Raw genomic sequence first — 25,674 nt, 5'->3', positions numbered from 1 at the left:
TACCTGAGCTCAAGGCCAGAGAAGCGCCAACTCCATTGGGCCCCCTCTCAGGACATGCAGGCTCCGGAAGTTGTTCTAGGTCAATGGCTTGGGAGGTTCAGAAGGCTAAGACAGTCTTGGCCCCTAGGGAGAGCAACCCGGGAGAAAGTGCTGTGCTATCCGGAGGCAACTCAGGACCCCAGGTGGCAGGGGCTGTAATTCCTACCCCCAGTCCCAAGAGTGGCCAGCCCAGCTCTCCCTCACCCTCTCTGCTTAGCCAGCCCCAAGAGAGACTAGGGCCTCCCAAGCTAGTAGGGAAGGCTGGTGTGGGACAGGGGTCCTGGAGTCCCCCGTTCCCTCCCAGGCCGCTGACAGGCCTCCTAGTCTGACGTCTGCCTCACACCACGGACCCCAGCCCTCACCAGATCCTTTACGCTGGCCTCTGTCCCCTCCCACATACTTCAGCGCATGTCCTGTTTCAACAAAACCCCAGGATTTCCCTCTTCTTCTCTCCCTCTCTGGCTCCAATCTGCCTTCTCTCCAGGCTCTGGGCTCCCACCCTCCCCCTTTCTAACTCAGACGCAGCAACCCCTATGTGATGTTTACATAGCCCCAGAGTCAGAAACGCTAAAACCCAGGAGACCTTTTTGGAGCCACATTCCAGGAAAATGAGAAGCCAGTCACAGCTCAGTGTCACTTTCTGCCCCCTCACTCCCTCCGCCTCTCCCCCTCCCAGCCGGTGTGCATGTGTGCGTGCATGTGTGTGTGCAAGTGTGTGCACATGCACTGACTACTTATGACACACTCCAAGCTGACTTATGAACTCCTGAAAGTCCTGCCCTCTACTACCTCAGAGAGAACTTTAGGAAGATGGAGTAGGGGTGCATGGGTTGTAACAACTTCTTGCAAATTTTTATAAAGCATAGAGGAAATCGCTTCCCACCCAAGACCCAGCTTAGCCTTGACCTGCACCTCAGGAGAAGCAGGAGCCAGGAGAATGCAGAGCCCAAAGAAGCCAGTGGCCTCCTCGGAGACCTGCCCCCAGGAAAGTTGAGGAGGACCTTCCAGGGGCAGACACAGGTTACTCGGGTGCTGTCAGGGAGCCTCGGCATCAGAACCGCTGGGAATGTTAGATAATAATGCACATCCCCTAGTGCAAGCCCAGACTCACTGAAGCAAAGCCGAGGGTGGCAGGAATGTGCTTAACAGGCTCATCTCAGATGCTGCAGTCCACTGACAGGTGACGTGAGGGAACAGTGATCCCTGGCTCTTCCCCTTAGACATCAGAAAACAAGCCTCAGCAGCAGGCAGGAGAGGCTGAGATCGGAACAGGGGGTCCCCTGCTGCAGTGAAAAGAGATCAGGCTTTGGAACCCCAGGTCCACTGCCTGCCAGCTTCACGGGCAGCACAAAGTACTTCCCCTCAGTGTTCTTCTCCGACAGTGCGGTCAACTGCACCTACTTTATGTGTGTTTTTTCAGGGATTAAATGAGCTGAGTGTCAAGTGGCCACCCTGCAGAGGATGCTCAATAAACAGTGGCTATAACCAAAGTGATGGCAACAAAAAATCCCATAAGAGTAGGAGGAAAAGTCGATTCTTTGAAAGAGCCAACAAAGCTGACAAACATCTAGATAGATGGGCCAAGAAAAAAAAAAGGGGGGAGAAAACTCAAATGACAAGAATCAGAAAGAGAACAGGAGTTTGGGGCGCCTGGGTGGCTCAATCGGTTAAGCATCAGACTTCGGAGCAGGTCATGATCTCTCAGTTTGTGAGTTCGAGCCCCTCATCGAACTCTGTGCTGAAAGTTCAGAGCCTGGAGCCTGCTTCAGGTTCTTTGTGTGTGTGTCTCTCTTCTCCAAACCCTGCTTGTACTCTATCTCTCTCTGTCTCTCAAAAATAAATAAATGTTTAAAAATTTTTATAAAAGAAATGGAACAGAAGACATTCCTGCTGATCTCAGAGAAATAAAAAGAATTATCAAGGAAGAGTATGAAAACTCATATGCCAATAAATTAGATAGCTAAGAGGAAATGGACAAATTCCTAAAACAAACAAACAAGCAAACCTTCCAATACTGACTCAAGAGAAAACAGAAAATCCAACTAGATCTATAACAAACAGAGATTGAACTTGCCATCAAAAAACTATGGCACAAGGGAAAACCCAGACCCAAATTGCTTCACATGTGAATTCTACCAAACATTTGAAAAAGAATCAATACCAATTCTTCATAAACTCTTCATAAAATTGGAAGAGGAGCAAACACTCCCCAACTCACTGTATGAGACCATTATTACCTTGATACCAAAACCAGACAAAAACATTACAAGAGAAAAAAAAAAACTAAAGACCAGTATCTCTCATGAATACAGATGCAAAAACTTTTGACAAAATACTAAAAAATAAAGCCAGCTACATATAATAATGATTATTCACCACAACCAAATAGAATTCTCCCCAGGAATGCAATCAATTGGTTTAATCCATTCCATTATACAATCCATATCAAAGAACAAAAATACAAAAACCACATAATCATCTCTATAAATGCAGAAAAAGAGCTGACAAACTCCAGCCATACTTCATGATTGAAAAAACACTCAACGATCTAGAAATAAAAGAAAATGCCCCTGAAAAAGAATATCACCAAAAAACCCACAGCTCACATCATGCTTAGTGATGAAACATTGAATGCTTTCCCCTAAGGTCAAGGTCAAGATTAGGATTCCTGCTGTGGCTACTTCCGGCCAGGACAATTTGGGTGAGGGGGGGCAAAAAACACTCAGGTTGGAGAGGAAGAAATGAAAGTTTCTCTATTCACAGATTATATGATTTTGTATATAGAAAATCCTACAGAATCCTTTAAAAAACTCTTAGAACTAATGAGTTCATCATGTTGCAGAATAAGTCTCCAATATTCAAAAATCAGTTGTATTTCTATACACTGGCAATGAACAATCTAAAAATGAAATTAAGAAAAGAATTTCATTTAAAGAACTTCCATTTCTTCCACTGAAAAGATTAAAATACTTAGGAATAAATTGTATAAAACACACCCTGAAAACTATAAAACCACACTGAAAGAAATTGGAGAAGATATTCATAAATGGAAAGACCTTCCATGCTCATGAAACAGAAGTCTCAAGATTTTTAAGACAGTAATACTCCCCAAACTGATCTATAAATTCAATGCAACACTATTAGGATCCCAGCAGGTTGCTTTGTAGAACGTGATAACCTCGTCCTAAAACTCGGGGACCCAGAACAGCCAAAGCAAACTTGAAAAAGAATAACACAGAAACCTCACACCTCCTAGTTTTAATACTTATGACACAAAGCAACAGTAATCAGAATAGTCTGGTACTAGCAAAAGGATAGCCATGTACCAATGAAACAGAATTGAGAATCCAGAAATAAACCCACAGATCTATAGTCAATTGATTTTTGTTAGAGTTGCCAAGATCATTCAGTGGGGAAAGATCAGTCTTTTCAACAAATGTTCCCGGGACAATTGGATAGCCACATGCAAAGGAATGTAGTTAGACCCTTACCTCATACCCCCTATAGAAATTAACTCAAAATGGACGAAAGACCTACCTGAAAGAGCCAACACTATTAGACTCTTAGAAGAAACATAGGGGCAAATCTTTACGACCTTGGATTCGGCAATGAATCATTAGGTATGACACAAAAGCAAAAATCATAAAAGAAATAATAAATTGGACTGTATCAAAATTTTACACTTTTGCGCAACAAAATGAAAGACAACCCACTGAATGGAAAAAACATCTCAAATCATTATCTGATAAGAGACTTGTATCATGAACATATAAACAACACTTACAATTCAATAATAAAGACAGATAACCCAATTTTTAAATGGTTGAACAGACATTTCTCCAAAGACGATAATGCAAATGGCCAATAAGCACATGAAAAGATGCTCAACATCACTAGTCATCAGGGAAATCAAATCAGAACCACAATGAGATGCCACTTCATATCCACTAGGATGGTTATCATCAAAAAGTCAGATAAGCAATGACGAGAATGTGGAGAAATCATAACCTTCGTACATTGCTGGGGAGAATGTAAATGATGTGGCAATGTTGTGGGTTGAATTGCGTCCCTCTAAAAAGATATGTCAAGGTCCTAATCCCCAATACCCAAGAATGCGACCTTACTTGGAACTAGATTCTTTACAGAGCTAATCAAGTTAGGATGAGGTTACTGTCGTGGGTCTTAATCACACCATGACTGGTGTCTTTATAAAAATTTGGACACAGAGACAGACACCGAGGGAGGATGATGGGCAGACATACAGGGAAAACACCCCATGAAGACAGGATTGCAGTGATGGATCTATAAGACTCGAAATGCCAGAGATCGCCAGCAAACCACCAGAAGCTAGGAAGAGGCAAGGAAAGATTTCCTCTACAGCTTTCAGAGGAGCATGGCCCTGTCAACACCTTGACTTTGGACTTCCAGCCCTCAGAACTGTGAGATAATAAATCTCTATTGTTTTAGGTCACGGGTTTTGGTACTTTGGTACAGCAGATCTTGAAAACTAATACAAGCTACTTTGATAAACAGCCTAGCAGTTCCTCAAAAAGTTAAACAGAGTCACCATACAGCCCTGTAATTCCACTCCTAGGTGGACCTTGAATGAGGGGGTTAGAGGCACCAACACCCAGTGCATTGAAAATCCCCATATAACTTTGAATTCCCAAAAAACTTAACTACTAATAACCTACTGTTGACTGGAAGCCTTATCAATAACACAGTCAATTAACACATTTTTTACTTGAAATTAGCACATATTTTATATAGTACATTATTATATACTATAGTCTTACCATAAAGTAAGCTAGAGAAAAGAAAATGTTAATTAAAAAATCATAAAGAAGAGAAAATACATTAACAGTGCTCTACTGTAAAAATCTATGTATAAATAGACCATGCAATTCAAATCTGTGTGGTTCAAAGGCCAACTGTATACTCACGAGAAATGGAGACATACGGTCACAAAAAGACTTGTAATGTGAATATTCATGACAGCATTGTTCATAATGATCAAAAGGTGGAAACAACCCAAATGTCCATCAACTGATGAATGGATAAACTCACACAATGGAATGTTATTCAGCCATAAAAAGGATGTGCCTTGAAAACATTATGCTAAGTGAAAGAAGCCAATCATTAAATGAATCCCATACATTCTATTATTCCATTCATATGAAATCTCCGGAACAGGGAAATATGTAGAGACTGAAAGTGGATTAGTGGTTGCTTAGGGCTGGGGCGGGGTGGGGGAAAAGGATAGAGGGACTGAAGAGTGATGGCTATAATGTACAGGCTTTTTTAAAGGTTCTGATATTGGGGCACCTGGGTGGCTCAGTCAGTTGAGCGTCCAACTTCGGCTCAGGTCATGATCTCATGGTTCATGGGTTTGAGCCCCATGTCAGGCTCTGTGCTGACAGCTAGCTTGGAGCCTGGAGCCTGCTTCGGATTCTGTGTCTCCCTCTCTCTCTGACCCTCCCCTGCTCACACTGTCTCTCTCTCTCTCTCTCTCTCTCTCAAAAGTAAATAAAACATTTTTTAAAAATTTTAATAAAAAAAAGGTTCTGATATTGATGGTCACACAACACTGCAAAAAAATGCAATAAAAACCCAACAACTCTGAATTGTATACTTTAAGTGAGTGAATTGTATGGTATGTGAATTATACCTCAATATACTTGTCACCTGAGAGAGAGAGAGAGTCCTTTGACGAGAAAGTGCTAATAAGCCCAAGGCACTATGCTCAGTACTGACCAAGAAGGAAAGGGTGGAGATGGGTCTTGAGAAGCTGTAGGCCAGTGGTTTTAAATTTGGCTGCAAAGAGGACTTGCCTGGCAGGCTTTTCTTTACATCAATCTTATTGAGAGAACATTCACCTACATACAATAAATGCATTCCTTTTAAGCATATAGTACACTGAGTCTGACCGATGTATATATGTGCATAACTACCACCACGACAAAGATAAAGAACATACCTATCACCCAAAAAAAGTTCCCCCACACCCTTTTGCAGTCAGTCTTCCCAGCACCCCCGGGTCCAGAAAACTACTGATCTGCTTTTTGCCATAACAGTTTCATACTTTCCAGAATTTCATAAAAATGGAATCAGTCAGTGTGTACTTTTGTGTCTGGCTTCTTTCACTCAACAGTGTTTTTGACATTCACTTCCAGTGCTATGCGTGATGCTAGTTCACTCCTTTTCGTTGCTGAGTAGTCTTCAACTGGGCCACTCGATCACAATGTCTGCATTCACTTGTTATTGAATATTTGGGTTTTCCCAGTTTGGGGCCACTGTGAATAAAGCTGCTATGGATACAAATGCATTTTGTGGACACATTTCCATTTCTCATAGGTAAATACCTTGGAGTAGAATTGCTGTGTCAGGCAGCAACCATGTGTGCAACTTTTCTAGAATGGTTGTACCACTTTACACTCCCACTGCTAGTTGCCATTTCTAAAAATCCCAATGCCTGGGTCATACCCCAAACCAATAAAATCAGACTCTCCTGGTAGAAGAACCCAGGCATCAATATCGCCCCTAGGTGATTCCAATGTACTCACAAGGTCTTGAAAGCCAGGGCTCCAACCTCAGGTGCCCTGGGGCGAGCAAACAAGCAAAAGACACATTATATTCACCTGCACAATTCCTCACGCCTCCTTGATAATGGAAAGAAGAGAAGAAAAACATCGACAAGCATCTAGTCTTGAGCCAGCTACGTTGGTCTTCTAGATTCTCCCCACCTTTCATGACTTAGGAGAAGGCAGGAGGAATATAAAATAATAAATATTTGCAACTTTTTGACCACTTGGTCTTGAGCTTGGCATCACGGCTGGGTCATCACTCTCTGTGCTCACCAGAGCCCTACAGGATAGGCCCTACTCTAATCCCCACGGTATAGGCAAGGACACAGAGCCCAGAGAGGTTTAACCAACTTGCCCAAGGTCACACAACCAATTACTGATGCAGCCAGGATTTAAACTCAATATTCTGCCTCCGAGGCCAAAGAAGAATCAATGGGTCCTGGGGCCCATTGAGCCCCCAGCCCCCCACCCTCAGTCCAGCTATACCTGGTATAACAGGAGAATACACCAAGCCTCCAACACAACTGGGAAGGAAAACTGCAGGTGTGTTTACGAGACAGCGGTAAGGTGATGTGTAATATGACTGAAAGGTGGGGGTTCATTATGGGATTTCCTTTCCTTTCAAGCTTAAAGGATGGGATTTTAACCCCTTTGGGTCAGGGGAGGAGACCAAGTCATTGCTGGTGCTCGGGACAGGGAAGAGCCAAGGTCTGGGCAGAGGGTCGGAGAGAGATAAAGAAGCAGGAGGTAAGTGGGGGCTGCCCAGAGGCTGAGATGTGGGCAATCTGCCTGCCCAGCAGCTGCCTGGTCCCTTCATGTAACTCTGCTCTTTTCCACTGGGGCTGCTATTTCAAAACAAGGAGCAAATCAGGAGTGAGAAAAGCATTTCTCAATAATGTCTCTGGGGATTAGGGAAACGGTGGTTTTCTCTGTATCCTCACGGCAACTGTTCTGTAAATCTAAAACAACTCTGAAATTACAAGCTGCCTTTAAAATAATAGATAAATGGGGCGCCGGGTGGCTCAGTCGGTTGAGCGTCTGACCTGGGTTCAAGTCGTGATCTCAACAGTTCGTGAGATGGAGCCCCACATCGAGCCTTCTGCTGTGAGCACGGGGCCCACTTTGGATCCTCTGTCCCTCTCTCTCTCTGCCCCTCCTCCGCTCATGCTCTCTCTCTCTCTCTCTCTCGCTCTCTCTCTCTCTCAAAAAAGAAACTCTTAAAATTTTTTAAACAAATAAAATAACAGATAAACAGATGATAGCTAGCCAGCTGCATAATACGTACCAAAAGCTGTGGAATCAGAGCAGGGGAGCAAGAAGAAACACGAAGCAAAAGAAAACCTGCCGTGTATATATACACTGTGCATGTAGAGAAATTAAAGTGGGAGACAAATCTTGGGCCATCCATTTCAATGGATGAGAAAAGACTGGGGACAGACAAGGGCCCCATGAGACACAGGGGTGGAGACTAAGGGAGCCTTAGAATGGCTTCTCTCAAGAGATTCAGAGCCAGGAACTGGATGGTGATGTTTCCATGCACCATGCTGCATCTTCAGTGCCCAAATGAGCCCTGCTCTCAGTCTCTCTCTCTCTCTCATTCTCTTCCCTTCTCACCTGCTCCCACCCGTGGGTCCCAGGGCAGGGCCAGAATGATGTAGAAGGTCACTGGCCCTTAGCCAAATTGGTTACCCTCCCCAGGCCTGAATTTTTGATCTAGAAAACACAGCTACCAGGAGCCCAGCCCACCTCACAGAACCGAGCAGATGAGTGGGAACGTTTTGTGTGTTACAAAGTTCTGTATAGATACAGATGATTCCGTGTTTAGAGCACGTCTGTCCATAATAGCCCCAAACTGGAAATCAGCCAGATGGCAATCGGCAGTGGGATGAGTAAACATGCTGCAGTCCGCTCACATGCTGGAATACAACATGGCAATCAGAACGAGTGAGCCGCCACAGGTGTCCAGACACCGACGAGCCTCCCAGATGTAACAGTGCAAGAGTCCAATACTGTATATTCAACTCATATGAAGTTCAAAAAGAGGCAAGACTAATGTGAGATGGTACAAGTAAGACTAGTAATTACCTTTGGGGACTCCTGACTTGGAGAGGCACATAAGGGCACCTCTGGGTGCTGGAAATGTTCTGGATCTTGATCTGGTTCATATAAAGGCACAGACTTATTGATGTGTACTTGACAGGACATAAGTTATACCCCAACTAGGAAACGCAAATGACTACAATTACTATATGGAGCCATCAGTGTCTGTTGGAAGGTAAGAGGGATTTGGGACAAAGGAACTTATGAAACAATATGCTGCTCCTTCTTCCCCGCTCTCACGCCCTCCCCTGTGCCCCACTCCACAGCCTCTCTCTAAATGGGAACTTCCTGTTCCTCAACATGCCTTTCTTCTACTCCTTTACACCTTTGTTGGAACCTCTACTATGGTCAGGCACTATTCTAGAAACTGAGGATGCAACCGAATTCAGCCCTCCTTTGTGAAGTAAATGGGTATTTAACATTGGCTTTGAGGCCTCTCCTCTCCCAGCACTAAGCATTTTCCCTCAAGCAGGTCCAAGTGGCAAAGGGCTGGGCAAAGACTATCTGGAATAGAGATATCCCTTCCAGTCTGTGGTTCAAGAAAGGAGAAAGCTGTCTACTAAGTGCTGGTATCCATTTATTCCTCTACAACCCAGCTCACATAGCTGTAAGGCAGCAGGGGTAGAGTTGAAACCCAGCAATGTCCAACTTACATCTCCCCCCTTCCCAATACTCTCAAGCTCCCCGCACCAGGAGCCAGATCCACCACGCCCTCTCTCTGGGCAACTGTGCAGTCAGCCTCCAAAGTGGCCCCCATTGCTTTTGCCTCCAAATATTCACGCCTTTATATCGGCCCCTCCCACAGTCAATGAAGATGACCTATGCAACCAATAGGGTATTGTAAAAATGACAGTATTTGTCTTCCAAGGCTAGGATAAAAAAGACATTGTGACTTCCATTTTGCTCTTTCTTAAATCACCCACTCTGAGGAAGCCAGCCACCATGTTGTAAGGACACTCAAGCAGCCCTAGGGAAATTGAGACCTCCTGCCAATAGCCATCCCCAAATTGCTAGCCACATGTATGAACCACACTGGAGGCAGCTCCTGCAGCCTCAGTCGGGCTTTCAGATAACTACAGCCCTAGCTGACATCTTGACTACCACCTCAGTCAGAACCAGCCAGCCAAGCCACTCCCAAGTTTCTGACCCATGGAAGTTATGTGAGATAATAAATGTTTGCTGCTGCTGTAAGCTACTAAATTTGGGGGTCGTCTGTTATATCATATTGCTCTATATAAATAATACAGCCCCTCTCAGATCAGAGCCATGGGTTCGTGCCACAGGAACTGTCTGGAAGACGGCATGTTAAGGTGTCCAGAATGAGCCACTCACTAAAGGGGTAGTCATCATGGACTGAATTCGAGACAGGAGAGGACACACATCAACAAGAAATCTTCAGCATGCAGGAGAAGGGCTGTGGAATAAGAAATCAGGCAAAGCAGCAGTCTTGGCACCTTCTTACCTAGAAATTTCTTACACACTCCATCTATCTCAGTAAATGGAACCACGTGCACCCAGTTACTCCGGCCAAAAACCTCCAAGTCCTCCTGGAGCCCATTCTCTCTCACACACCCAACTTCTCATCCATCAAGCTCTGGGCTCTACCCCAGAATGCATCGCAGACCTGGCCCCTTCTCACTGGTTTTCCTGAAAGCACTGTGGCCTAAGCCACCAGCCCCCTTCACCTGGGCAACATCAGCAGCCTGTTGATCCATCTCCCTATCCTACGCTTGTGCTTGCTCAAGGCCAGAGGAGCCTTCTCAGAACAGAGATCAGATCATGTGACGTGTGCTCAGAACGCTCCAGGGCTCATTCTCCAGCAAGATATGGCCTTCTTTCAGGCAGAAGCAGCTCATCTCACCTCAGGGCCTTTGCACTTGCTCGTTCAATCTTCCAGATCATCCTGTAGCATCATTTGGGTCTCACCTCACACAATACTTCCTCTGAATTTTCCGGGGCCACCCTAATATAATCACTCTCTAAACCACTGCGTTAGCTCATTCCCTTCAAAACATGTTTCTCTATTTACTGTCCGTCTCCCCCAGAAGAATGTTAGTCTGGGAAGGGTAAACCTCAAAACCAGCGTCTGGGTGCACCTGGGTGGCTCAGTCGGTTAAGCATCTGACTCTGGATTTCCGCTCAGGTTGTGATTTCACAATAATGAGATCGAGCCCCATATCAGGCTCCGTGCTGAGTATGGAGTCCGCTTGGGATTCTCTCTCTCCCTCTCTGCCCCTCCACTCATAGTCGGTCTCTCTCTCTCTCTCTCTCTCTTTCTCTCCCCCAAAACAAATAATGTCACATGGCAAGAGTTCCACAAACATTTGTTTTACGAACCCTGCCTAGAGGTAAGGGGATGGCTGAGATGACATCCACTTGATCTGGTTGTAAAATCCAGAGGACAGAGGTCTGCTGTGTGCTCCGGGGCTCACGTCGCCCCTCCCAGCAAGAGGAAAAGGCAGGGCGGTAGTAAGAGTTGTGGTTTTAGGGGAGAGGCTTGCCAGCTGGGTGGGGCTCACACCACCGGTGGGTCCCATTTCCTACAGAGAAAAAGCCTCTAAAAGGCTCCTTCTGTCTGTCTGGCCACTGCCCTGCCGGTCCACCTCGACCCTCGAGGTTGGCCTCCCCAGCTGGGCAGAGCAGGACTGCCGCAGCCTAATGGATTCTGAGCCTCCAGTATTTTCAAGAATTACCAGGCAGGCTACACCCCCACAAGTCATCTTTGGCATCCCTCCATCACCCCACAGGAGGCTGCTTACAAAAAGGAACCCTCTTCTGTCACACCTCTGGACCTCTTTCAGCCCCCATTCACCCAGACTCAGACCCTTCGTTGCCCGTATGTTCATCCCCTTATCCTATTTGAAGGAATCCACTGCTGTAAGAGATGGAAAGCAGAGATAGAGGGCAGGTAAGGATTAAGGAATGTCAGCAAGATCGGAGAGTTAGAAGGAAGCACAAAGGTCCAGGGACAAAGATGGGTGAGGAGTTACACTGTGAGACCTGGGGAAAGTCATTCAACCTTCGGATGTCTCAGTTTCCTTATATGCAAAACAAGGAGATCTTTCAGCCTCTTTCATGCAGTGATAGAATTAAAAGAATAAAATAAGACAATGCACTGAAGTGCTTTCTAAAACCTGAAGCGCTGTACAAATGTTCACTGTTAATTAAGAAAAGCAGGTGCAGGGGCACCTGGGTGGCTCAGTCAGTTGAGGGTCCGACTTTGGCTCAGGTCATGATCTCACGGTTCGTGGGTTCAAGCCCTGCATCGGGCTCTGTGCGGACCACTACCTCAGGGCCTGGAGCCTACTTCGGATTCTGTGTCTTTCTCTCTCTTGCCCCTCCCCTGTTCGTGATCTGTCTCTGTCTCTCAAAAATAAATAAAATGTAAAAAAAAAATTTTTTTTTAAAGAGAAGCAGGTACAGAAAGCAGGAGAGAAAAAGAGTAGATAGGGAGGAGGGAGGAAACAAAGGTTCTGGAGTGAAGGGTGGAAAAGCTCTGCTCTGGATGAAGACAATAAGGAGGGAGGCAAGGGAGAAGCAGAAACCCACTGCCCCTCCCCCCTCCTGTGACCTGAAGAAGACAAGGCTGGGGGAGTCAGAAAAGCAGAGGGCACTGGGAGGGGCAGCAACCGTCCACTGTGCCCATTGCGAGCCCGGCCGTTTGCACTTCTGCTAGGAGAGCACCTCCCACCTGTAGTTCACCAATGGGGAGATGCCACCAGCAAGGCCTATTCCAGCGTGAGCAAGGTCCCTCAGGAAGAAGTGGATCCCCTTGCAGATCTGCATGCTCCGGGAGCACCCTTCCCCCAAATTACGCTTGGCTCTTGGAGCTACCAATTGATAATAATCAATTACTCCGTTTTTGAGCACCTATGTTATGTCAGGCACTGGACTGGGCACTTCACACCTATTATCCCATTTTATCCTCATAATAACCTTTTCCTATTCCCATACCCTTGAGGATAAAACAGAGGCTTAGAGAGGTTACACGACTTTGCCCAAGGTCACTCAGTAGATAAAGAAGCAGAGGATGAGATGCACCAGATCCTGGGCCTCAACTGCCCAGTACTTCTTTTTGAAACATCCTCCCTCCTCCTTCCATTCACTGAACTCCTTCCTGAAAGATCAGGGGTGAACAGACAAGGTGGGGTGAGAGGACAGGCAGGATGTAAGTAATAATGGGAGACAATGCGCGGACTGGCTACGAAATGGCCATTTCCACACAACCCCCCCGCCCCCAGAGCTGAGCCCATTTGACAGAACAGCTGTCCTCCCGAACAATCCATCAAAATCCATCACTCCGAGAAGCCCACTTGCGATCCATCACTCCTCTGTCCAGGCCCCAGAGGATCCGGCAGGGCTCCGGCCAAGCCGGCCAGCCAGGACTCAGCAAGCCCTCTGACCTTCTTGCCTCAGTTTTCCTCTCCCACAAAAATCAGCCCTGAAACACTGACGGGGAAACTGAGGACCAAAGTGCCACCCGGCCAGGAAAGAGGGTGGGATGGTCCCACAGGAGATTCCACGCCTAGGGAAACCCTGACCTCCAACCTCATCCCCACTTCTACCAATCCCGTTTTCCCGCCCTCGGGCTCCTTCGGCTGTGGCCCCATCCAAGAGTTTCTCCAGACTGCCCGAATTGGACCAACTACGACTCCGCTCTGCGCGGCCCCCGGGATAACTGAGAGGCATCCCCCTCCTCCTCCGCTCCCACAATCACCCCCACAACCAGGGGAAATACCTTCAAAGGCCCCTCCCTCGGAGCTCGGGTCCCGCCAGCCACTTTCAGGAGCTGCGGAGACCCCGCGCCGCGGCCCCCACCCAGATCCCCATTCCGCGCCCCACCTCCCACGCCCCCGCCCTCGGCCCAGCCCTCGCCTTCACCTTGACCCGAGCCCACTCTGGGCCCCAAACCTTTGCATAAACAAAGAGCGGGGCAGGGGAAGACCCGGGCACCGCCCCCCGCCTGCCGGCGCCCCCGCCTCTGTCCCAGACCGGAGCCAGTCCCGTCCCCAAGCCCCCCGCGGAGCCAGGCGGCCCGCGGCCCCTTACCTTGGCCTGGCATTTCCGATGACAGGAGAAGCTGCAGACTGCGAGAGGGCGAGACACAGAAAGAAAGTTTAGCCGCGAGGTATGAAATGGAAACTCCAGCGAAATCTCCTCCCACCCCCGCCCGCACTCTGCGCTCCGGAGGGAAGGAGGGAAGGAGGGAAGGAGGGAGGAGGCAGGAGGGAGGAGGGGGCGGAGGGGGCTGAGGGGGGTGGCTGCCGCAGCTCCCCGGGGCCTGCGGGGCGGGAACGCCCGGCTCAGCGGACCCGTGGGCCCGGGAGGCACCGAGCCCCCATCGCCAGAGCCCCCCTGGGGCGGACTTGAGACGGTGGGAGGGACAGGAGGAGGGGAGGGGGGGACCGACTCCCCCCGCCCCACTGGACCCCTGCCAGGGGCAGAGGTGGCCTGGGCTCAGTCCCCATGCCAGCCGCGCCAAGGAATAAGGGGGGACCTTCTCCCCTTACTTACACACACACACACACACACACACACACACACACACACACACCAGGCAGGCAGCTGGCACCCCAGGAGCCAAGATCTCACGCACTCTCCCCCAGAGAGGGACACACAGACCCGATTTGCAGTCCAGGAGAAGACCGGTGCACACACATTCACATTTACAACCATACACACACAGACACTCACCAATAAGCACTTACACCCGTACACTCAGCCAGACTAGCACACATAGCCATATGTACACATACAGCCTCATACACACTCACACTTATGCCCAAGGGAAACCTCTGCCTCAGGGACACCAACACACAGCCTGACACGGACATGTGGACACAAACACATGGACAGATGCTCACACAGGCTCACAAACTTCTTGTGCATCATTTGAAACACACGTGCTCATGCACGCACACACATGCACACACACTCACACAAGACTTAATTCTGCCCTCCCTCTACCAGAAGCTGGAATCAAATTTCCTATGGAGTTCCCTGGGTCTGGAATGTCCCAGCCCTGCCTGCCTGACCCACAGGGCCCTCCGCCCTGGGGTTTGCTGGTCCCCTCCCCCCAGGTCCCACAGATGGGGTGAGGGGGTCTCCTGAGCTGACCTTCTACATGGACTTGACCTTATTAACTACCCACGGCCTGCTGAGACAGGTGGGCTAGCAGCACTGGTTAGAGAACAGGGGTCGGGGAGGCGGGGGAGCTGCTGCAACCCCAAATCCTTGGTAGCCACAGCTCTGGGCCACAGCCAACTGCCCTGGCCTCTTGGATCTACTGTTCTTCCAACTTCTTTCTGTCTTTGAGCCAACTTGATTCTCAGCACAATGCAAAAGGGGAGACTGAGGCACAGAGGAAAGCCCAGAGCTGCGAAAAGAGGCTCTGGGGCTCTCCACACTATGGTTCCTGATTGGTCTGTGGGAATGGAAGCCCAGAGGCCAACGGGTGGAGTCTGGGACTCGACCTTGGCCATTGGCCCTCGCCTGGGACCTTGTTCTCCCAGAACTGAGTCCTGGCCCCCGCTCAGGCCTGTGACTCAGCTGGTGCTGAGCAAGGCTTTCCTGACCCCATTAGCACCCCAGCCCAGCTCAGGGACTTCTCCACCCCAGGCCACACCAGGGCGTATCCACCCCTGGCCAGCCGAATCAAGTCATGCTCATCTGTCTAGCCTTTCTGCTTCTGTCTGTCTCCCCACCCTCACTACCCAGGGTGGCGACCCTCAGGCAGACTCCCCAGTCCCACCCTGGTGCCTTCTTTTCTGGCCTCCAAATGTGGAATTAAGAAAGCCTCAGGCCATGTGGCCTGAGCTTGGAAGGCCTTTCTAGTGAGGCCCAATGGGCCACTACCTCCAGCAGGAAGGAGCTTTCCACTTCTTCTGCTAATCAAATCCCAGACCTTCAGGAATAGGTCCTGGGCCCCTAATCTGGAGACCTCCATCGCTGTTCTCTAACTCCTTACAGGGGTCACCACAGAGAACCTGTTTCTCACCACCTCCTTGGTTCCTACAGATGTGGGCTCCTTCAAAGGAAAGGTCTCTCTCTCTCTCTCTCTCTCTCTCTCTCTCACACACACACACACACACACACACACACACACACACACACTACACAGTGCCTGGTACACAGTAGAGGCTTAATAAATGATTGATGAGTTGGACCTGACTGAAGATCTCCTCTGGAATCTATGTGCACCCCCATTTAATCCTTCCCACCTCACTCTCAGCCTTTCCCTGAGCCATACTCTGCCCCTAACATTTCATTATCCATTAAAAAGGCATCCCTAAGTGTCCACTTCGGGCCTCCCAAGCCCAGTCTAGATACCAACAGCCCGGATTCCATCTTCCTCCAGTTTCGTACTGCATACCTGACAGTTCACAGAACGCACCAAACTCTTTCCTGCCTCAGGGCCTTTGCACTGGCTGTTCCGGCTGCCTGGAACACTCTCTCAACCCCACTGTCGTCCATTGTTCCCCCAAGCCAACTCCTTCTTCTACTTTTAGAATCCACTGAAAGCCATCTATCTCCCCAAAGAGCCTTTTCCTGACCACCCAAATTACATTAGGCCCTTCCAATATTGTTTCTCAATGGTGCCCTGCTAATTTCCTTCTTAATGCTGTTCACCGTCTGAAGTCAACATGGGCAATACCTGCTCCCTGATGAATAGTGTAACTCCCTACACTAGACTCACCGGGGCAAGGAGCATGCCGGTCTCACTTCCACCACATCCCCAGCACCTAGAACAGGATCTGCTCCAGCCCACGACACAGAACAGCAGCTTTGTGCAAATTAGAAAGAGGCTTACCCTCTGAGCAGCCCAGTGCCGTGAACACACAGCTGAGCACAGTGTCTCTGTGGAAACGACAAGGAGGCGCCCTCTCTCCGGGCAGACCCCACTCTGTAGCTGGGCGTGTGGTTTTTTTGGAGAGCAAAGCGTGGCAGCCACCAGGGCTCTCTTGGGTAGGCGCCCTGCCTGTGACCACATAGGGCCGCCCTGTGTATCACACAGTGGGCAGACACTCCACAAATGCCCTTGAATGGAGGGCAGATGGAGAAATCATCAGGCTTTGCAGTACTGTGTGCTGAGGGCTCCCTGCATGCTGGAATGCAGAGACCTTGCCCTTGAAAGCTCTAAAGTGGGGGGCAGGAAGACTTCCCCCCACTCCCCACCCCCCAGCCCAGAACACCAAAGCTCAGCAAACTCAACTCAAGTGGCAGGTTCCAAGCAGCTCCACTGAGAGATTTTGACACTTTAGGAGCACCTGCACACCCCACCTCCGGGCCCACCCCACCCCGCCAAGAGGCCCTCTTACCCTGAGTACCCTCCAGGAACTGTGCCCTGGCAATCTTAGTCACCCCTTCTCAGGTCCCCCCGCCCCCGCGGCAGTATTTCCAACTCCAACTTGCACGTCCCCCTGCTGTAATTTGAAACTTGGTCCTGACGTTCTGCTGGTTCCTCACTCCCCAGACCAACGGGGCACATTCCAGGGTGCTACAGTGAAAGGACCCCTGGCAGCTGGTGTCCTCTGCCTCCTGGTCCGTGCACCCACCCTCTTGTAATACTCTCCCACAACCAACAGTGCTGGTTTATGGACCCATCTGAGTATCACTGAAAGGCCGGTGGGCGACTTCTGAGGCTCAGTCACCAAAGGCATTGTGGCTTCAGCCCTGCTCTCTCGGATCACGCACTCTGGCGGAAGCCGGTCCTGACGCCACGAGGACACTCCAGAGAGGGCCACTTGATGAATGGCCACTGCCTGCCCCCCAGCTTAGCAGGCACGTGCCCGAGCCACCTGGCAAGTGGACCCTCCAGGCCCTGTCTGCCAGGCCCTCAGAGGACGACCACCCCAGCCACAGCTTCATGAGGGACCCCGAGTCCAAACCACCCAGCTAAGTCACATGGGAAACCCCAACCCTCAGACACTCTGTGACATAATCATTGCATATTTATTGTGAATTACTAAGTTAGGGGGCGATTTGTTATGCAGCCAAATATACCAACACAGAGACCAGAGCACAGGACCCCTCAGAAAGCAAGAAGCTAGTGGCTATTGATGGGAATTGAGGCCAGAGCCCATCTCCTCCATGCTGCCTTGCTTCCTGGAACCAGCATGCTCCTCCCCCTAACCCCTTCCCGCCTCTCCTTACCCTACGAGGCAATCAGTCATCGTGTCCCAGAAAGGAACTCCCAAGAGGCTGTTGGAGCCCCCGCTTTCCTGCCAGCCCCCCACCACTGCACCAGTTCAGACCAGTTATCCTTCCCTGGGCCCTATCTCCTCTCCAGCCTTGTCCCCCTTCAATCCACAGAACCACAGACCATTCTCAAGTGCAAACTGATCACATTTATACTTCTGCTTAGAACTGTCGGGTCCAGCTCCTGAGCACATTTATAAGGCCCTGCACAGTTTGGTCTTGCCTCCACCTCCAGCCACTGTCCCAAAAGAGAGCTGTTCCTGCCACACTGAACTCCCCAACAGGACACTGAAGCTAGTAGGTCTGAAATGGTGAACTCCTATACATCCTCCAAGGCCCAGTTCAAAACGCCCCTCCCTAGATGATCAGGCACTCAAAGATGATCTCTCCCTCCTCTGTGCCCCCAGTGAGGTCCTGTGCACCTCGGCAGCTTGGTATCCTGCCCCTTCTCCTAGCACAGGGTCAGACATATAGATGAGGCTCCACAAACATGGAGTACATTTAAAACTGGAAAATTTTGGGGTGCCTGGGTGGCTCAGTTGGTTAAGCATCCAACTTCAGCTCAGGTCATGATCTCATGATTCGTGGGTTCAAGCCCCACGTCTGGCTCTGTGCTGACAGCTCAGAGCCTGGAGCCTACTTCAGATCCTGTGTCTCCCTCTCTCTCTGACCCTCCCCTGCCCACACGGTCTCTCTCTCTCTGTCAAAAATAAAAATAAAAAAACATTTTTAAAAAACTGGAAAAATTCTCCCCAGCCTAAACCCCTGGGACTAAGGTTGACGTTCTGGTGCAATGGGGCAGACACAGGAGAGGGTAGGTGAGCCCTACTTTTCAGTGCGGCCCCTGCTGTGAAAGGGCACATAAGGACCATGGTCAGTGCTTTCTGAGTGCATCAGTATAAACACTACCTCAGATCCAACCTGGTCCAGCTCTCCATCTACCCACTTAGCTACCTGGCTGCGTGTAGGCTGGCTCTCAGCTCAGATATAAGTCATGCTCTGTGACCTGGGACAAGTTACTTAACCACTCTGAGCCTTAATTCTCTCATCTATAAAATGGGGGCAATAATAGCACCTACTTCACAGGGTTGACAGGAGGATTAACAGACTCCACGTATGTGGTTGGCCCACAGCGTACTCTGTATACGCAGAGCTAGTATCAGCTGCTTCTTCATCCCTGCCGCTGTTATACTGGAGAGCCCCATCTCCTAGTCCTGACTACCGTCATACAGCTGTGTGATGTGAGGCAAGCCATTCCCACTCTCTGGTCCCCACCACCCCCTGCTGACTCACACTCACTTGCCTCCATTACCCCTGAAGGCCCCTGCATCACCTAGCGCTAGAGCACTGGCCCTCGAGCCCTCTTCTGGCCATGAGAGCCTGTGTTATCCCCTCCTGCCCGTCTCTCCATCGGTCACCTTCCTCCCTCCAGCGAACAGTGAAGAAAGAGGGGGCAGCCCAGGTTCCAACCCTGAGCACATCCTAAACCCCACGGAGGAAACACGCAGCCTGTGGTTGACACGGACGCCTGCTCCGCACCGTACCCCACCTCACCGAGGGAGAACAAGGGCCAGAAAACGCCAACCTTCCTGGCCTGGTGTCCTCCGCGCCTGAATCCTTCCCAGATGCACGTTTCAGTATCAACCCCACCTGAGCAAACCGTGGCCTTCGCCAGCTCCCACCAAAGGCAGTGGCCTCTGAAGTGACCCTGCAAGAGGCCCCCTGGGGAGTGATCTCATCAAACCAAGCTCCGAGGAGCCCCAGGGGCCCCATCTCTGCCCATGGGTGTCAACACCGACCCCCACACGGCAGGGCCCAGCTGGTGGCCCTAAGAGGGAGCTGAGAGCCGTATGGCGTAGAGGGGTCGGTCAGTTAACTGCTGGAGTAGAAAACTGCACTCCAACCCCCAGCCTCAGCCAGCTCCGCCTCACTGCTCGCTGGGCTGCCAGTGCTCTCTCCTGAGGTGGCTTCCTGCCTCTCAGGAACACAGGAAGCCAACATTGTTGGGATCTAAATGGCCTTTTCCTCCTGGCCTCGGCTTGGAAAATGAGTACATAGCCTCGGTGTGCACCTGACCCCGGCAATGAGCTCCCACACCCCCGGCAGGCCTCGGCGTCTTCCCCAGCACACAGAGACACTGGCCCAGCCACCCACCTGCCCACCCGGCCTCACAGCCCTTCCCTGCCCTGCTGATCTCCATGGCCTGGCTTGGCGCTGTGTGATGGTTTATATTATGTGTCAACCTGCATAGGCCATGGTACCCAGACAGTTGTTCAACATTATTCTAGTTGTTTCTATGAAGGGTTTTTTTATGGATAAGATTAACATTTAAATCAAGAGACTTTGAGTAAAGCAACATTAACTTCCATAATGTGGTGGGCCTCATCCAACCAGTTGAAGGCCTGAATAAAACAAAGACCTCCTCCAAGCAAGAAGAAATTCTGCCTAGGATTTCAAGACTAGTCTAGAACTTGGACTGCAGGTCTTCCCTGGGTCACCAGCCTGACAACCTGTCCTGCAGAGTTTGGACTTGTGAAGCCTCTACAATTGTATGAACCAATTTCTTAGAATAAATTACCTACCTATCTCTATCCATCCACCAACTGCCTACCTCTCTATCCACCCATCCATACACGCATCCTGTTGGTTCTGTGTCTCTGGAGAACCCCAATTGATGCAAGGGATGGTCGGAAGTATGGGTGACGTGTGGCTTCAAAGTTGAAATGAGAAGAAACTTCTAGATCATCCCATCCAGAGCTTTTGAAACTTTCATGCACGTGGACTCCTAAGATACTGGTTAACATTCAGAAATGCTCGCTCTGTACCAGGCTCTGTTCTGATCCCATAACGTGTACATATGATCTCATTTCATCCCCAAAGTAACCCGAGGAGGGAGGTGTGCTATGTGTCTCATTAGAAAGGAGAGGTAACTGAGGTTCGAAGAGGTGACATGATCTGCCTAAGTTCTCACTTGTAAGGGAAGAGCTGAAATATGAATCCAGGACACCTGGGCTAAGGGCAAAACCACCATCCATTCTGCCTCCCGATACATTTAACTCCTACAGCCAGAGCTGCTCTGATGAAATGGGCAGGGGCTCCAGAGGCGCAGTCCCTCAAGCCTTTCCTTGGATTTCTCCTTTTTCCTACCTTCCCAGGCCCCTAAAAGCATCTCCAAAAAAAAAAAAAAAGAAGAAGAAGAAAGAAACAAAAATCCAGTTCTTTGGATAACAGTTTAGAACCTCTAATCCAATCCAATCCCTCTTTTAGAGAAAGGGGAATGTCAAGCCCAGAGAAGTTAGGTGTCTTACCCAAGCTCACACAGCAGGCCGTAGTAAGCCATGACTAGAACCCAGGGTCTTCCCATCCTGTCAGGCTGCCTCCAATGAGTCAAAAGAGGTCCTCAGACACAGACTAGAAGGTGGCATCCCCAGTGCAGTAACAGAGGAGAAAGAGGATTTCCCCAAATCCAGCCAGTAAGGGCTTCTGAGCAGGCTTGTCCCACTGAGAGGTGAACTGTCTTCCAGGGTGCATCCCCCTCCAGGGAAATAGCAGGCACCCTCCCCCACCTTCCAGGCGAATCAGTGGCATTGGGAAGGGAAGGACTCTAAGTGTAGGCCCACATCCAGGCCCAGAGGGCTGTCCTTGGGCTCTGGAGCTGGCATTTTGGTCTCTCCTCTTGGGTTTCAGCCTAGCGGACAGGCAGGGCCCTTCAGCAAGGCCCTAGGCTCCCTAGAGCACTGTCCCCAAGGATCTGTGGGAAACCCATCGTTTGACCTGAGGAACTCCTACACATCCCTCCAGACCCTGCCTACTTATGCCTTCCTTGATGAAGCCTGACAGGAAAAGCTCTGCTAAGTCGGAGACAACATTTCACACATGCCCCTGTGTCAGCTTGGCTGCATGTTCTGTGGTTGTGTGATGGCGTGTCTGTCTTCCTGGGTCAGGGACTGGTGTCGTGACCCAGCACCAGCCCAGAGGGGCCTCGGTTCACAACTGCCGGATGGACGTCCGTGTGGATGCAGGAGGCAAAGAGGCAGCCACCACTGGGAGAGTTATCTAGCCTTTACAGACTCCAGCCGGGGAGCTTTCCACGCCCTCCCACTGGCCGGGGCTCAGGGAGCATTCTTGGTCCAGCCCATTCTCTACAGTTGAGGAAACTGAGGGCTGAGCGGTGACAGGATGTATCTGAGGTCACACAGCCTGTGAGCGGCAGGGCCAGAAAGAGCACCTGAACCGCTCACAAAAGCCCGGGGCCTCCTCTCCTCCCATTGTCTCATCCATCTGTCTCCCTCACAGGGAGCCTTAGTCCCTAACACTGGTTTTCATTTTACAGCCACACACAGAACCTCAGTGTTCCTCAGAGAAAGCACCCCCCAGAGACGCAGGACATGGTTTATTATTAACCCCATGTACATAGGAGGAAACAGGCTCAGCGAAGAAGACTGGCGATGGTTTTCGCGGTGACCTCTCTGCCCGTGTATCGGTCACACTTGTGCCCAAATGTCCTGCCACCTCAGTTCTTTGTCTGCATTGTCCATCTTCGAGTCTCCCGGTCCAGAACTAGAGCCCAGGTTCCTTGACTCCTTCCCCTGCCCCCATCCCCCACCCCACCCCCCTCAGCCATACCACATTAAACAGTGAAATGCAGGAGGCAAGGGAAAGCATGGTCCAAGCTACGGAGCAGGCCAGTCAGGGGGAGACAGGACAAATGCCCCCATTTCTCTAGATCAAGGAAAATATCCTCACTGCCCGGCCTGCACTTGGAGTTCCCTCAGCACTGCAAGGAGACTGAATTCAGAGCCTTGATGTTCCATCCAGCCCGCCCCAGCCATCAGCCTCAGCCACTAATCCACAGAATGACCAGGTTGTCACCCCAGACTCGAAGACCAAAAAAGGAACCAGAGAGTACTGCAAACCCTTTGGGTTGGGCTTGGTGAACAAAACATGGCCTGTAATTTGGTCCGCGATCACCCTTAGCTGGGGAACAGCCTACAAAACCACAGCTTGTGGCGTAGATGGGTAAGCAGGTGGGCGGGTGGATGGGTGGATGGATGGATGATGGATAAGGGGGTCTTTCCATCTTGTGCCACTTTCTGGTTCCAAAGCACAGAGAGTTGGTCCATTCCTGTATCTCCCACCAGTAAGCCCAGTGGCCCCAACCCTGTCCACAGGCCTGGAGACCCAAACCCTCTTGCTGAGAATGCACATCGTAGCCTCCAGTAGAGCTGGGAGTCTTCGATCCGCCCTTGCTGGGCCCAGCCCCAGCCCTCCATGGCCCAGTCCTGACACCTGGTGGTGCCTCTGGACTGTGGTCCTGGCTTTCTTCCCACTTCTCAGTAATTCATTCAGAGCTGCCAAACCAGCCCGGCAGCCCACTGGCCACCTGCCCTCCACTCCAGTTCACACCGGCGGGGCCAGGCTCCCAACCAGGTAAAACCCAGGTCCCACGTTGGGGGCCTTCCCTTCCCACGGGGTCACATCCCCTCCTCAACCCAGGCCTTCAAGCCAGGTCAACTGGGGAACCTAGGACCACAGATTATTACAGAATTTGCAGGCAGAGATGTGCCCAAGGTCAGAAACTGAGTGCCAGACTTCCTTCTCCCCCACCCCTGTTCTGCCTCCTATCAGAGGAGCACTGGTGGTCACTGGGGTAAAGGGAAGGCACACTGGGGAAGGAAGGAAGGAACCGGTTGGGTGCGGGGTCGGGGTATGGAGCCTCAGGGGTTAACTTCAGTAGGTTCACGAACCTGGGTCTGAAGGGAGCAGTGACACAAGCAAAATGCAAAACCCCGCCCCCATCAATCCCCGCCTGACTCCTCCTAACTCCCCTCCCGACCTGCCACCCGTCTCAGCCCGACCTCTTGGGCGGAGGGTGCCACCATGCGGCTAATTTTGGTACTGCAAATGTCCCTATTGGCCCCCTAAATCCCGTCTGGGTGTCCCAGTTCTTTAGTCAAGGACCATTAACCTCTGCCCTTTGCACAAAGCAAGAGGTGCCTCGAATGGCTCCACATGCACGTTCGCACAAACTCACACATGCCCATCTACCCACTCCCCCGTCCAACATGCTGCTGAAACTCCTTGTCCAAGAAGACTCCCCCCACCCCACCCCCAGAGAGCACACCGGCAACAACCCCACTTGGACCCAGGCGGCTGTGTGCATGGGCAAGAGACTTAACTACACTGAGCCTTGGTTTCCTCATCTGTAAACTGAGGGTGACACCAGCACCTCCCGGATGCTGTGAGCCCTGCAGGAGATCCTTGAGCGTGCTTTCATACTAAGTGCTTTGATAACTGCTCCCTAGGCTCTGATGCCCAGCTTCCCAGCCCCACTGAGACTTTGGCAGGGAGGGAGGGGGGAGTCCGAGTAGAACCACTTGTGAGTAAAGACCCTGGGGGCAAGAAGGAGCCTGGCCCCTTTGGCATGTTTGACACAGTTGGCATATTCCGGAACTGAGCCAGGTGCAGCAGGGGTGAGTATGGACTTGGGGCACAGGGCAGATGGGTCAGAGAGCTGGCCAGGCAGGATCCTGCTGGGCCTGCTGCCACAGGAAGGAGTCAGTGCTTTGTCTGGAGGGTAGTGGGGGCTCCCAGAACTTTCCCCAGGGAGCTGACATAACTAGGTCTACGTGGAGTCCGCTCCGAGCTGGTGAGGACCATGGATTGGAGAGGGTGGGTCAGGAAGCCAAGTGCTGAAGTCAGCCCTCCGGGTGACAGGTGCTGCCAGCCTGAATTGGAGAGGCTCGCGGTTCAAACTACACTGGGGGCCCTGGAGATTGATGGGAAGTCGGGGGAGGGCAGGAGAAGGAGGCATCTGGCAGGGCCACTGCGGGGGATCAATCACAATCACCAAGACTGGGCACACGGACCCCCTGTTGATTCTACTGTGTGATCTGGAGCAAGACACTGACCTCTCCAGCAACAGTGACAGCCAAATCCCAGGCTATTTCAGAAGCACATGAGCCCGAGTCACTCGGGGCCTTCCCCTCCTCCCTAGCTTCGGCGTCTCTCAGCGCCGGGCACGCACCTCCCACAGGCCGTCCACACACCAACACTACATGACATCCTCGACCGGTCACACCCCACGCATACACCCTGAATACACTCAGCACACACCAAGCACACACCGTCCATGCGCCACACACCACCGGCCGTACACCTTCCGCGTGCCATCCGCATGCCTTCTTCAGATCATCCACACACGCCTGCCGCCCCCACACAAGCCACCTGCCGTTTCCATGCCACGCGCACCTGCCAGGTGCCATCCACACGCACCCACAAGCTTGCCACCTGGTGTGCTCAGCACCTCTTCCCACGGGAGAACCAGGCACCAGGCTAGGACTCCAAGGACATCGCCCCCACCCCAGGCCACCCTGTTCCCACGACAGCGCGCTCCCCCTCCCCCATAGCCTGAGCAGCTGCTCACCTTTGCAGGTGCAGCCCTCCCGGGTGATGACCTGTCGGCAGATGCCACAAGGCTTCACCTTCTTGAAGGTCTTCACCTTGAAGTGGTGGGTCTTGGGGGCCTCCAGGTCCTCTGGCTGTGGGGAGAGAGGCACAGTGATCAGGCCCGGACAGAAGGCGGGGAAGGAGGCAGAGGGGACTAGGGGAGAAGTGGACAAGGACAGAGGAAGAGAAGTGAGACTCCCCAGGGGGGACAAGGACTGAGGAAGAGAAGTGAGACTCCCCAGGGGGGACAGGCCTGGGCCCATTTCTGGGAGGAAGTGCCCCAGAAAGAGAAAGCTGCATGTGA

General features: G+C 51.0%; 1 protein-coding gene across 10 annotated transcripts in view; it reads right to left on the bottom strand.

Annotated features, from left to right (window-relative positions):
* TNS1 (tensin 1) overlaps positions 1 to 25,394 on the bottom strand; it is a 184,503-nt gene extending 159,109 nt beyond the window's left edge. For 4 of the 10 annotated variants that reach the window (XM_029933862.1, XM_029933864.1, XM_029933865.1 and 1 more), the window contains exons 1-2: positions 25,348 to 25,393; positions 13,773 to 13,810 (exon numbers count right to left, since the gene is read on the bottom strand). The gene's annotated coding sequence lies outside the window, so the exon portion shown is untranslated. Of the gene's footprint in view, positions 1 to 13,772; positions 13,811 to 25,347 lie in introns of all 10 variants that reach the window. The other 6 variants (XM_029933858.1, XM_029933861.1, XM_029933859.1 and 3 more) reach the window with 3 other exon arrangements.
* Positions 25,395 to 25,674: the final 280 nt, after the last annotated feature.

This window comes from Suricata suricatta, chromosome 3 (assembly GCF_006229205.1).
Source record: "Suricata suricatta isolate VVHF042 chromosome 3, meerkat_22Aug2017_6uvM2_HiC, whole genome shotgun sequence".
NCBI lineage: Eukaryota > Metazoa > Chordata > Mammalia > Carnivora > Herpestidae > Suricata > Suricata suricatta.
This window is presented reverse-complemented; position numbering and strand designations above follow the sequence as displayed.